The 13,052-nt window shown below is 36.3% G+C and overlaps 1 pseudogene; it reads right to left on the bottom strand.

Annotated features, from left to right (window-relative positions):
* Positions 1 to 679: 679 nt before the first annotated feature.
* LOC145007101 (cytochrome P450 76T24 pseudogene) lies at positions 680 to 2,592 on the bottom strand (annotated as a pseudogene).
* Positions 2,593 to 13,052: the final 10,460 nt, after the last annotated feature.

The raw sequence follows: 13,052 nt of genomic DNA, 5'->3' as shown, positions 1-13,052 counted from the left end.
GTTGCAGAAGACCTCTTTGAGCCAGCTACCAAAGAGTTTACAGCTATGGTTGTGGAGATCATTGACAAACGGATGTGGAACGGAGCGATGGGGAAGTCGGATGTGCTGGTGGTCGACAAAGACTGAGCTCAAGTTAGCACCAAACCAAGTGGGAGATTGAAGGGTCTAATTAATGGTTTGGTCTAGGCTTTCTTTGTAATAAGTTCTTTTGAGTTTGTATGTAGTTTTGGTAGGTTGTTTGGTAGTTTACGACCATGATGTGAGTTTACGGCCGTAAGCCTGTTTACGACCGTAAACCCAGAGTCAACCCAAGTCCACTATATATAGGGCTTATGTAGGTCATTTATGAGTGTTGATGCCACAATAGTTCACGGTCACAGAGCAAGTTGTACCAGACGTTTTTATGCAATATAAAGCTTATTTCAATTTTGTTTCTACTTTGTTTCTCATTCCATTGATTGTGTGATTGCTTGATCATTGATAAAGACTCGTTTTCAGGACCTTACAATGGTGTACAAAAAGAATGACTAAGTGTGAAAATAATGGCTAAATGCTAACAAAAGCAAGTCTTAATTACCATAAAAGTAAGCAAGAGACATATACAAAAAGAAAGTATAGTTATTTAAAACTAAGTAAACAAGATATGTACAAAAAAGTGAGTAAAGTTATTTAAAAACAATCAAAGTACTTTTATTGGAATGACCACGAGTGGTACTTTTCTGGGCAATGTGAGCCCAAACTTCTCCTCCATATCCATATCTTGTGCTCTAATATTTCCTTCGAGTTTCCATTCAAACTTTTGAATCAAAGATGCCAACATTAAATGCAACATCCTATGAGCAAAATTTAATCCCGGACATATCCTCCTTCCAGCACCAAATGGAATAAACTCATAATCTTGACCTTTATAGTCGATATTCAGTTCCATAAACCTTTCTGGCATGAACCTTTCCGGGTCTAACCAAATGTTAGGCTCTCTCCCCATAGCCCAAACATTACAAAGGATTAGTGCATTTTTAGGCACAATGAAACCTTTCACTTCTACATCTTGTATGGCTCGGTGAGGAAGAAGAACAGGGGCTGGTGGGTGTAGTCGGAGAATTTCTTTTATTACTGCTTGTAGATAAGGAAGCTGAGAGATATGCATTTCTTGTATATTTTCGTTGTTGTTTTGCATGAGCCGAATGATCTCTGCCCGAGCCGTTTTCATTTTCTTTGGATTATGGATAAGCTCAGCCATTGCCCATTCCAAAGTGTTTGATGTTGTATCAGTTCCGGCGATTAATATATCCTAAAATAATTAATGAAACAATATTAAAAGTATACCCTACATACACTCCAAAATGATTTACTTACGTAGAACAAATGTCTCATGTCATCTAGACTAAATAGTGATTCGTCTTTGTGGAAGAGCTTAAGCAACGAATCCAAAACATCATCGTTTGTTGCTAAACTCGATCTTGATTGCAATCGTTGGTCAATGATCCCATCGATTAGATTCAACAACTTCTTACCATAAAAATTTCCTTGACGTACTAATCCTTGTGGATCCAACGGTTTCAGTATTGGAAAAAAGTCAGCTATATTCGGTTTCGCAGCTAATTCCAACACAGCCATCACTGCTTCCCTAAACTCTTGGGATGACATAGTATCATATTGAGCGAAATCCATAGAGAATATGAATTTGGAGAGAACATTAAGAATTGTTGTAAAGGCAGCTACACCTATGTCCACGGCTTTTTCATTAGTAGAACATCCATCTACGTAATCTACAAGTTCTTGTACCTAGACGTATAAACATGAGATTTAATTAGATTAGATAATATGCGATCCAACCAACTTAACATAGAAACTTCTAATTAACATATAAACCAATTTCTGTTTCGCGGAATCAATCTTTTATTAAATTAAAACTTAACTATAAACTATAAAGTATTTAGGGGGCGTTTGGATTTAAGGTGTTTATTTATTTATTATAATTTAATACCATCAAAAAACATTTTAAATGGTTTAATGAAATAAAAAAAAACATATATAGTATTAATTTAAATATGTATGAAATATACTATTAACCGAGTCGAGCCTTAAACTTTTAAATAAGTTACTAATTTATTAAAAACATATACATGCTATCAACACGGCTCATACCTTCTCCCTACGTAGTAGTTGGCTACCATCTAGACATTGCGCCGAGAACATATATTCATTAGTTATTCTTCGTAGTCTACGCCACTGATCTCCTACTGGCAGCCATGCAATGGAGTACTTGTCATGATCAACTGCACGAATACTATCCAGAATCGTTCTGCTAGAAAACAATATATCATGTGTGTGAAAGAACTCCTTGGCAATATCGGGTGATGAAACAACTATTGTCGTGCGTCTTCCAAGCTTAAGAGACATCAAAGGTCCATAACGTTTAGAGAGTATGGCGAGAGAGCGGTGGGGTTTGTTTCCAAGTTTTAAGATGTTTCCGATGATAGGAAAAGGGTAAGGGCCCGGTGGAAGCAGTGAGTTGCAGAAACCGGGGAGGACGACATAAATGAACGTTAGAATGAAAGATAATAAGAGAAAGATGTTTGGATAATCCATATAGCTTTGTGTGAGTGCGTTGTTATCAGTTATCACACTTTAAATATGCAAAATTTATCCCGGTGTCATGACATGTGTAGTAACGTAATTCACTGTATATTGTCATAACAATGCTACTTTTGGCAAGACGCCATTTCAAAATTATCTTTTAAGGGTTTTGATATATTTCTAGAGTTGAAAATATGTCTATAATTAGATAACACAGTTCGAGATCTGCAAAGAAAATTTTATTGATAACCATATATAGATTTTCTAAATATATAACGGATAAATATTGTATTTCCCGATATCCTTTGTATTAGAATTTTTCTTTTTGCATAGAAAGGTAATAATTAGAAAAAGAATTTACCATGGAGTAGTTTCGTACTTATATACTAAAGTGTCTATAGCTTCTTCCGGTGTCAATTCCAAAAAAGGTAATTAGTTGAATTTTTTCTAACTATTTTTAAAACTGGGTCTTTATCGTTGGAGGAAACTTTTACTATTAATTATTGTTTTGGTAAAGCTTACGTTTTATACACCAACATTTACAAAGAGGTTATGTGCTCACTTAATGTTATAAAGACAAAGCATGAAGAGAGAAAAGCACGGATAAAAACTTCATCGATTTATATGGAAATTGTCCATTTTTGCTATATATTGCATTAGCGTTATGGTGAGCTTAAGAAGTAGTTTTAAAGTACATTAGAAAGCGTGTGCATCCGGTTTAAAAATGATATAACTAAAAAAATTAATTACATAAAAGTGGGTCAAACGGGTCGAAAGATTCATGCTTTCAGATCTTTTTCTCTACACCATAATACCATATCACGTTGCTCCACTTCTTTTTTGTTAATTATATTATGAAAAACGCTAAATCTCTTAGGCCTACATTTACATATTAGGGATTAACTTCAAATATAACTTATAGATTTTCAACCATAAGAATGTTTATCCGGTTAAATGATTGGAATAATTGGTATAAAAAGCATGTGAATGACTAACTATAATATTTGGTATACAAGCACGCAATGCAAAAGGATCAAGACTTTATAGTCGCCAAGTTTGGTGAAGCAACCAGCCAATAGGCGTATAGTATGTTATATATAGGGATTCCAATATCAATAAAAGTATGTGGATCCTATAAAAACACTTTCTGAAATTTATAATTCAATCATAGGTCTAGGGTTACATGAGTTTGTTAGCACGATATTTTTAAACCCTAATTAGATCAAACAACAGTATTGAATCACTAAGATGTAAGCGAACTTCATATCTTCATTCATTGATGTGTCGTCTTTTTGATGCGGAATTTTGACGACGATAAATAGAACGGTGGTTATTATATATCTTCCTAAAATAAGATTTCTAAGTTTCTTTCAACCAATATTTTATGACGGGTATCAAAGAGACTACAAGAAATTTAAATATATTGTCCACATTTTATAGCCTAAACATTAGAATTCTCATTAAACTCTAACAATGTTATGATATTTCATTAATTATTTATGAATAGTTTTGTAACTTAAAGGCACCCACATAAAAATTATCAATTTATAATATTATAAATTCTAACAATCTTCCACAGTATTATATGTTTGAAACTGTATTACAAATTCTTTAAGCACACTGTTATTCACGTTTTCACTTTATTTTCTTTAGAACAATCTAATTCATCTTATGCAAGAGTATCGAACAAACACGGCTTTGGTCATATATTTAAAGCATGACTAAACCACCATGTAGCTAGACACTTAATGAAATGGATCAAATATAGATGAAAATGACATACAACGTAAAGTACACATGTCCATTTTCAGTTGGTTCTTAACTATACTCTTAAGTGAGATCAATTCTTTATGAAACATAAATTTTGCATTGTCTTCAACTCGGAACATTGATAAAAAAAAATCAAATTTATTCTGTAGAAATTCACAACAAGATTTCATGATATAAAACATTAATTATCATATATAAAGATTCCCACTAAAATAATGTATTTATATATACTAATGCACATACGAGCAATGTGCTCATGAAACACCTTATGCGTTAAAACGTTAGTTAGTGAGTTTGCTAGCACTGAATCCTTTCATATGTGTTATATCAAAATTTGTCCACCCTAAACTCTCATGCTGGTGTCGATGATATTCGAATTTGTCAAGCTACGTTTGTTAAGGTAGCCAAATTGTGTTCAAAATAAATCTTCAATTGATTGTCAACGTTATCTATTATTCATAATTTCGTGACAAAACTATACATTTTATAATTAGATATATCAAGACACGCTACAAGTGTGTGTTTAGCATACTTTCATAGTTAGACTCCTCTAAACACCATAATTGGATGTGGAGTGTGGAACGTCCGTAGATCCGAGCCAGTCAATTTAAAGATAATAGGGATCGAAAACGATTTTTCGACAAAATATTATTTAGAATTAATAATCTTAACCAAGCTTTATAATATGTCTCAAGGGTTCCATACATATAAAGAACGCCGAAATCCAAGTTGTAACGAAGAAGTTATGACTCGTCGAAGTTTTAAGACAAAACCGGCACGGCACCGGGAGACGTAAATAGTGAATTTTTGATAAACGACTTTTTAGCGTTATCAATCTAAATAAAAGTTGTAGTATATGTTAAACAGAGAACATACAAAAAAAACGCCCAAATCTGACTTCGTATGAAGAAGTTATGAATTTTCTAAGATTTGACACAGCAGTGCACGACCCGAAACTCGAATTTTAGTTCGAGTGGTTTTTGGCCTACGCAACCTAAATGATAATTGAAAATCTTATTAATAGGAACTCAACGGTAAAAAGACAGACGAAAACAGAGCCTATATGTAGAAGTTATGAATTTTACGCGGACATTTAACAGTATAATCTCCTCGTACTGTTAAATTTAAGATCGATCGAGAATTAGCCAACGGAATCAAAATGAAAGTTGTGGATCTTATTTTTACCTACGCGTGGATGTAAAGAACATCAAAAACGGAGGTCGTATGTGAAAGTTGCGGATTTTAGAAGTCGGAAGTGTGTTATGCGAAAATGAGTGATGTGGCACAATCTTGGTCATTGCTTTCTCTCCAAGTCTTGCCACTAGATAATGACATGTGGCACCAAGTTCAGCGATTTTAACCCTATAGAAAGAACCTCTCCCACCCTCATTTTTTTTTTCACACATTTCCCATTCTTTCTTCTCTTTACTCTCTCTCTCTAGAACCTCTCTCTAGCCCCGAAACCCCTCCGAAAAGCCTAGGGAACCTCCCTAGCACGAGGCGGAAGCCCCGGAGTGCTCGACGACTCCGAGAAGAAGAGCTTTTCGGCTCGGGAACACTACTCCAAGCAAATCCCGTTTTTTTATAAAACAGGTAGTAAGTGAGCTACGCCTATGCTATTTTTAATATAGCTTTTATTCAATTATAGTAACGTTATTAGGAACTTATAATAAATACTTGGGCTGTTATTATGGGTTATATAAGTATTGTATAACGCTTATATAATAGTAATAATAGCTACACTATTAATTAGTCTCGACAAATAATAGACTAAACTCTAGTGGTAATAATATTAGGTTTTGTCGAATTAAATTACTTTTCAGAAGCGAAGCGTTGTATGAGTTCGGAATCAACACCTTTTCAAGTGAGTGCATAGTCCCTTTTATGAACATGATTTTCATACAAGTTTAATTAAAGTATTAAATATATGTTAAAGAGTTAAATATTTGTTGAAAAGTTTATGTGTGAGTGCATAGACCCTTTCATCAACATGATTTTAATACAAGTATTAACTAAAGTATTAAATATATGTTAAAGAGTTAAATATTTGTTGAAGAGTTTATGTGTGACTGCATAGTCCCTTTCATGAACATGATTTTAATACAAGTATTTGTGACAACCCGATATTTCGAGACAATGTAATGTAAAACCAATCAAATTTAGGTCAAAATATAACTTTCCTAAAATCTTATTTGGGTTAAATAAAGTAGTAGGAATCGTATCAAGGTTTTCGTACATATAAAGAACCCTAAAATCCGAGTTACAACGAAGAAGTTATGACCAACCGAAGATTCTCGGCAAAACCGGCAACACCGATTAAACGAAAAACACGAAGTTTCAATACAATACTTTTTATCCTTAAGTATCTAAATGAAAGTTATAGATAACCTAAAACCGTGAGCGTACATAAAAAGAACGTACAAATCTGACTTCGTATGAGAAAGTTATGATTTTTCCAAGATTCGGGTATAGCAGTAGACAGCTAAAAACTCAAAATAAAGCTCGAGATACTTTTGACCAAAACAACTTAAATTAGAATCTAAGGTCTCAACATTAGTAGCGCAACGGCGAAAAGTCTGACGAAAACGGACACCGGATGAAGAAGTTATGGATTTTTAACGAAATTTTCGTGTCCCGGCCTGTTAAAAATAAATAATTAAAAATAAAGTCAAAATTAGCCAATGAAGTCTAAATGAGAGTTGTGGATCATGTTTTTCGCTACACGTGCATATAAAGAACATCGAAAACGGAGGTCGTACGCAAAAGTTATGGATTTTACAAGTTCGGGGTCCAAAATCTGAGGTTGTCAGGCTTCTCCACAACGTGGCACTGTTTTGTCGCGACCCGGCAAGTGACTGAGGGCGTCCAATCAATGTAAGAGGATAGACTTGCTCTCCATGACGTGGCCAACCCTAGCCATGATGTGGCACTCAAAAATACCCCCTATAAATAGAACTCTTGGGGTGCCGGGTTTAGGTGCTCCATTCTTCTCTTTCTCGCGCCGAAACTCTGCGTTTAAGCCCCCGAGACCCTCCCAAAGCCCCGGTTTTCACCTTCAAGTCCCGAAGGAAGGTTTTCTGTTCCCGAGATTCCTGAGATTCCCGAGAATCCCGAGATTTCCCGCGTTTTCAACTCTTCCTGTCGAAGTTCTGCTCGATTCCTCTCTCAACTACTTCAAATCAACCACTTCAATCAAGTGAGTTCATACCCCTTAATTAATGTTTTAAACTACTTTTAAATGTTTAATCGGGGGGGGGGGGGGGGGGCGGGAATACAAGTAGAATCATGTTAGTATTATATCAATCACATGCGATTAATAAGTACAATTATGCTAGTTATTACATCAATCACATGTGATTAATATACAGCATTCAAAAGATTTGGCTACTCATTAGCCGTTTTACCAAACAGTTTCCTTCAAATGACTTTTTATAAACATTTTATATGTTTTAAACTCCTTTTTTTACACTGTACATCTTACTCCGTACATTACCTTTCAAACTTATTTACAACTGTGTTTCAATCAAATGTTTCCTTATACTCAAAACTGTATTATCATACTTATGCCTTCAAATTGTTTTATAAATCGACATCAAGTTGATCTTTTCTTAAAATAATATTATTGTTTCAAATGTCTTACAAAAATTTATTTATGCTTTTATATTATAAATTGCATGCCTCTATATGTATAGTTATATAAGAAATGTTTAAAAGACTTACGAAGGCTATCCACCCTATTTCCTTTTCGCGCCTTGAGATGTGGTCTGGTGGGATATTGGGTATTCGTCCGAAAGTCGTTTAAATATTAGTTATATATCATGAGTACATATATAGTCATAAAAGGTCTTTCCAGTTCATCCCATGCCCTTAGTTAGTAAGGGTATACATCCATGACCATACGTACCAGTTAGACTGCTAGTAAACTACCATATAGGTAGTTTAGGAAGATACTAGAACCGTTACTAGAACATGATATCATACAATGAGTCAGTTCATTCATGAGTCAATACTTTCTAGAACATTACATATACAACTATACTAGGATGAGAACATATACAACTATACTAGAACGAGAAACATTACCCTTACATTAATACGTTAACAATTGTGATCCACTGTATCGGAGCATGCCTTAAATGTCATGGCCCGAGTTGTAGCCAGAATTCTCTTGAACGGAAAGCGTTGAGTTTGCGTATAGATCTATACTGGATTGACAATCGTACACCTTGGTGCTAGCTACAGCCGGACCTGCAGGTCTGCGGGTGCCAAACGCCATTCCGTTATTACGACTGTTCTTTATGTCGTTGTTATCAGTCGAAAGTATGGTGCAATTATCACATTATACCTTAATATAAATCCGGTTTAAGGTAGTTAGTACAGCAGTAGTTCCTATAATACAAAACTACAGTACTATAATGATTTACCCATTACATTTTTAGCGATAACCTCACTTCAACTTTAAATGTACAAACTATATTTTTGGATGATGATAGTTACACTTGGGAAATTACACACTTTTACATCAAACGAGCATACAAAACAGTTAAGCCTTGGTAGAAGGCTACTTTAATAGAAAATATAGGTTTTTCTGAGAGATTCAAACTTTTTCAAATTCTTACAATACATAGACTTACAAATTCTTACATACCAATTAAGACACTAAATACTTATGATCTCACCAGCTTCAAAGCTGATACTCGCTTTCAAAATTACTTGTATCCTCAGGTCATCATAGACAGGTACCGATGTAAGGAGAAAGGAAGATGGAGCTTGTTCAAGACTTATCTTTCATTTTGATTTAGGCTTTAGTGTTTATCAAAATTTGACAGAATACAATTGTATAATAATTATTTTTTTAATGCAATGGATGATGTTGTTGCTTGTTTACTACTTTACATTGTTGTTGATATTATACATGACGTCCTCCGCCCCAGAACGTTTCCGCCGTTCTCGGTTTTGGGGTGTGACAGATTGGTATCAGAGCATTGTTTATAGTAAATTAAGTATATCAACCCATAAAAGATATACTAACTATAAATACGTAAGGGATTAAAAATACTCTGACCAAGAGTTTATACTTTAAATAGTATAATATTTAAGTAAGTATACGTGCTGCATTCATACAAAAATCAGTGTCACTAGGACAGTACAAAAGAATTACGATTGTTGGACAACACAAGTGGGCTTAGAGACATATGGTCAAAACTGGGAAGATATAGCGTGATCACATATATTATCCGAGGGTTGGCTAGCATGTGCCTAAGCTTAAGTGTGTGTTTCAACAATGCTAAAATCTTACCAACCCTACAACAATGAGAACAATAGAACATAACATTAAAAATTTAAAATATTATAGGAGTATTTGGTGTTGCTATAAGTACTTTATACTTGAGAACTAAAACGGGATCTTCATTATTAAGTTGATAGTTGCTAAGTGGATACACTAAGGCTATATGTAATTAGGATGTTATAGACTTAGAATCTGTGATAATTTTGCCTTGCTCCCTATTCTGTGTGAATTTGGAATTAAGGTCACTTACTCGAAGGTCTATCCTGTTTAGATTACACATAGCTGGTATGCACTTCACAAATAGCGATGTAACTAATGAAGGTTTTCTAAATAATTATCTAGATAGTTCGTCAAATAGTTATTCTCTTACCCTTAAATTCTCGCATAGAAAACATAACTGGACTCCATCCCCTCGACAACCAGTACCTTCCAAATGAAGTCATAGCTGGTTGGTTTGGAGAATAACCAGAGAATGATCACCCTTTTCCTCTTGAATGATCACCATGATGAAGACTTTTCGTATGATGCTAACTCCGAAGCAGAGGTTGAAAACCTACCCCGAGCAGCTCCCTTTCCAATTCCTAACCCTCGTCAGGCTTTTTCATGGCCCGACCCTGAGTGAGTGGAATGCTTGGAAATATGGAGCCAAGAACAAGATCAATCTATGCTATTTGATGGCGACCGAAGCTTTTCCGACTTGAGCAATGGGGGCTCATCAGATAGAGTCTTGCCAATCTTGGTCCGCAGAATGGCCCGAAAGGAGATTCAAGGCAGGATAGCCCTAAATCAGATTACAGAAATAGTCGCCTATGCTAGAATGCATACCCTCCGCACCGTTCGTCTAGAAGATGCTCACGAGAGGTCAAAGAGAAACCATGAAACCCTGCTGCAAGCACTGGCTGAATCACGAGCTGAAGTCATAGGGCTCCGATTACGCCAGAGGGTGTACGAAAGACACCTTCTTGACATGGAACGTCAATTGGCTGAACTAAGAGTTCACCAGAGTGATGACCGTCGCCAGTAGTAGACACTTTACTTTATTTCCTTATAAAGGAGGAATCGTATTTTTCTGTCTATGCCTGATGTGGCATTTTCTAGGAAATTTTCTTGTTCCGTAAGTACTTTAGCTAGGTCTTTATGCTGTCAGGAACTATCTTCTGCGGATATGATGTAAGACCTTTACAAGGTCATTTTCCAGAATCTTTACATCGTGAATATCAAAGATATTGACAGCCGACTAACTTCTGTGTCATTCTTCATTCAAGTACTCTTATCATACTTTCATTGGAGTCTATATGAAACATGCTTTAGTCAAGTCATTGGACTATAGCGATTTATCTCCGGAGACACTTCCAAGTCTCTTTCCGTGGTTGGATCTTGTTATTCACCAACCCATGATACCTCAGCTCGAACGACAAACGTCTTGCGACCATTCTAAGAACATACTCCCATTCTGTACTAGGACTGCATCATAGGGATGTAGGTCAAACCTTCGCGAACATACTTTCATTCTTTACTAGGACTGCATCATAGGGATGTAGGTCAAACTTTCGAGATCATACTCTTACTCTTTTCAAGAACAATCTAAGTACATCAAGGGTCAACCAAAATCGCTCACAAAATCTTTATTCTTTCGTGTTAACAGAATCATGTCGTCATCCGGAAACAACCAGCCAAGCAACAAGACCTCTACTTTTCCTATGGATGCCGCTACCTTTCAAATGGCAGTTAAAGCTGCCGCAGTGGCTGCCATAACCGCGGTTCTTACGCACCGTAGAGCTAAAAGCACACTCAATGCTACTGATGGGAATGAAGTTTCCAATCGTGGTAACCATCCAGGAAGTCACCAAATGGTAACGGCCTCAGGCCCGCAAAGCCAAAAACCAAAGAAAAAGAAACGGAAGTGTCAAACTCAGAAAGAACGCGAGAAACCCCGAAAACTTTCCATGCAACAACAGCAAGCGGAAACCTCTGCCATCCCAGTACCGAGCAGACCATACAAATGAACACTCCCGAAGTGCGACCGGTGCAATTACCACCACGAGGGAATCTACCAAGCCTTGCAATGCAAAAATTGCAACAAAAAGGGGCACACCAAACGTTACTGCAAGAGCCTATCAAAATTGATCAACAATTCGCCCAACGCCGATGGGAACCAGACTTACTATCATTGTGGAGAGTTTGGGCACTATAAGAGAGATTGCCCGAAAAAGGAAAGAACCCGCATCCCCATAACTTCTACTCGATGTTTCACTTCCACCACCAATGTGGGTGTTGTCCATATATGTTACCAATGCGGTGAAATTGGACACCTCCAGAAGGATTTCCCGATAACACAAAACTCTGGCGCAGACGGGAAGATTCTCAGGATCACAGCCGCAGGAGAGCCTGCTCCGGAACCACGTTAAATGTAATTTAGGCGTTTCGTTGTAACAGACTTATAAACTATCTAAAGCTAGTGCAACTAGATTCTTACCTTTTGCGAGATCCTATATGTATAGGAATTCTCGTGCTGCGTATACTTGTCTTTTGTAGTATATCTTATTCGCAGCAATAGTCTATGGTAAATCTAAAGTACTGTAACTCTATTCATGGTTGCACGGTTGTGCTTTGTCTGTAAATGTCTTATGTTCAAATCCAATGTCTTTAAGTTTCAGTATGATTTTGACATTATCATACGAATTGATTCAGTTTGATCCTCACGAAAACAGCTTCATACGTACATCTCTTTCTTCTAGATCACTTTTCCAGCGAAACCGTCACATCCGAACACCGAACTACTCATTCCAGGAGTACCTATTAGTTATTTTCTTTCCGAAGAAATCCCCGAAGTACCACTCGTGCAGTACGTCAAGTTTAATCCAGGGAGTCATGCGGTTGATCTATCACTGAAGAATGTATGCATAAGAGTGATATATAATCAAGGTTCTACAGGTTTAGAATTGATGATTCCACTTTAAATTCTTTTTCCCCGATGGGATGTGAACTTAAAGAAGAACCAGTTATTCGACTACCTTTTCAACCTTAATTATATATGACTCGTATACACGAAAGTGTGATTGTGAAACTAGGTATGAATTCTAATATGAACTTCAGGACGGAGACCTGCCTAAGTACGAGTAATCACATCGTCATGAGAACAAACATAGAACCTAGTACGACTCCCGTAAACAGATCACCTTATAGTTTAAACACCCACGGAGATACAAGAACAGTTTGGACAACTTAGCGAACTACACATAAATAGAATTAGAAGACTAGGTTTCTCACCCTAGAGAACCTCGGTCATATTCCTCCAGAGATCGACGGATCGCATTGCATGTACCTCGGTTATCGAGGCCTCCATCGAGATTTTTCATTAAAAATCGTTATCTCTGCCGCGCGTAGACAAAATGGTTGAGCAAATGCAAAG

The sequence above is a fragment of the Lactuca saligna genome, chromosome 7, assembly GCF_052625555.1.
Source record: "Lactuca saligna cultivar CGN05327 chromosome 7, ASM5262555v1, whole genome shotgun sequence".
In the NCBI taxonomy this organism is placed as follows: Eukaryota; Viridiplantae; Streptophyta; class Magnoliopsida; order Asterales; family Asteraceae; genus Lactuca; species Lactuca saligna.
This window is presented reverse-complemented; position numbering and strand designations above follow the sequence as displayed.